This window comes from Bidens hawaiensis, unplaced genomic scaffold (assembly GCF_021521415.1).
Source record: "Bidens hawaiensis isolate Kalapana, Puna unplaced genomic scaffold, B.hawaiensis_p1.1 tig00020713_1, whole genome shotgun sequence".
NCBI lineage: Eukaryota > Viridiplantae > Streptophyta > Magnoliopsida > Asterales > Asteraceae > Bidens > Bidens hawaiensis.
The window spans coordinates 141,836-143,974 of NW_027493185.1; the positions used below are offsets into that span (position 1 = coordinate 141,836).

Below are 2,139 nucleotides of genomic sequence, written 5' to 3' on the forward strand. Positions count from 1 at the left end.
TGCATGTATATTATAAGATAGATATTATTTAATTATATGATGATAAAAAGCAATAATACATGCCATGCTATATCTTATAATCCTAGATATAAGTATGTATATAATAGCTAAGTAAGCTACAGCTCCAGCTTCAGGCTCACATTCACACTCCTAAGTAACATCAATTCTCAATTCACAGTCAAAACTTTTACAGTATCTTGTAGAATCAATCTTCCTTTATATAATAAATAAATAAATAAACGAACAGATCGATACTCAGTCGTTGATCAATATACCTTCAAGTTAATTAGCTCAAAATTAGCATCTACTCTTTGTATTTTGATTCAATATCAATCAAAGAACTTAACTTATGCAACTTGAGACCGCATTTTTAAAAGTATACTCTAACCTCTGTGTGACAATGGCTGATGATCATGATAATAATGATGGTAGATGTTTTCATCAGATAAGCCAAATATACTTTCCAATATCAAATTTATATCTTCAATTTTGAAATGCGAATCATCGGCAGAATAAAACTGATGAACTTGATTATCGACTTCAATCCAACTGCAGCCCGGTATCTTATGAGCCTTCTTCTCCTTCAATGTTTTCCTTACTGCTCTTGCCTTATCCCATTCACCTATTGCTCCATAAATATTAGCCAGCATCGTCCCGTACCCACCGTTGTTTGGATCAATTTCAATCAGTTTCTTGACGGCAATTTCAGCCAAATCCATTCGCCCATAAATCTTGCAACCATTCAATAAAGAGCCCCATACAGCTTCATCGGGTGGGAATTTCATTGTTTTAATCACTTCCATTGCTTCTTCAAACTTACCAGCTCGACCCAGAAGATCAATAAAACACCCGATATGATGAATACCAGGCTCGATCCCATAGCTGTTAGCCATAGATGTGAAAAAGAAACGACCCTTTTCACCTAATCCACCATGGGCACACGCGTTTAATAATCCTACAAATGTAACATTATCTGGTGTTACATCATGCTGAATCATTTCCTCGAATATTGCTATTGCCGTCTCGCTTTGGCCATGGAGGGCGAACGAGTTAATAATTGAGTTCCATGAAGTTAAGTTTCTCTTCGGCTTTTCATCAAACACCTTCCGCGCTTCTTTCAAGCTCCCACATTTTCCATACATGTCAACTAAACCGTTAGCCATACGAGAATTCGGACCAAGCGCGTTTCTAAGAATGTACCCGTGGGTCGATTTCCCAAGCTGCAACATGCCCGTGTGACCAAACGCCGAAAGCGAGCACAAAACCGTAACATGATTCGGTTTCAACCCATTAACAACCATCCTCCTTAAAAGCCGAATCGCTTCCGAAAACATCCCGTTATGCGTACACCCCGCAATTATCGAATTCCAAGACGGGGTATCTTTATCCGGCATTCGTTCAAACAACTCAACAGCACTCTCCATCTCACCCGCTCTCGTGTACCCCGAAACCATAGCGGTCCACGACACCACATTTCTCTCAGACATTTCATCAAACAGTTGGCGTGCAACGCCAATATTTGACGAAACCCTCGAGTAGGCATCTAACAAAGCCGTTTGGACAACTGGGTATTGATCATAACCCGTTTTAACAATCTGGGTATGCACCATTTTAGTCCCATTCGATCCCAAAACCTCTGGACAAGATTTCAAGACATGCGGGTAAATAAAGTGAGTAACTTTAGGCCGTTTGTTTCGAACCATGTGACGGTATAAAAGGAGAGATGAATCATGATCTGGGTGAGAAGAATAAGCGGTGATCATGGCCGTGTAGAGGTAGACGTTGGGTGATACAAGAGAATTAAAGATTGAACGAGCGTAATCAAGATTAGATAGTGAGAGTACACAGCAGCGGACGAGTTTGAAGGAGAAGAACTGGTGCTGTGAATGACCAGTGGCGATTAGATACGATTGAAGCTGCTTAAGTTGATTAAGGTGATTGATTTTATCGAGTATGCTCAGGATGTGTGTTGTTAGATTGGATGCTGCTGCTGCAGCCATTAGGCTTTCTTTATCTGCAATACATGTATGTATATAAGTGTAAGAAGTTTATTTTAATCACATGACTCGTCAGACTATGGACCCTAAGATTGTCAAAATGACACCTCCGTGTAGCCATAGTATAAGTTGCAACAATTGG

The 2,139-nt window shown here is 39.8% G+C and overlaps 1 pseudogene; it reads right to left on the reverse strand.

The window, feature by feature from the left end:
• Positions 1 to 215: 215 nt before the first annotated feature.
• On the reverse strand, positions 216 to 1,897 carry LOC143561563 (pentatricopeptide repeat-containing protein At1g33350 pseudogene; annotated as a pseudogene).
• Positions 1,898 to 2,139: the final 242 nt, after the last annotated feature.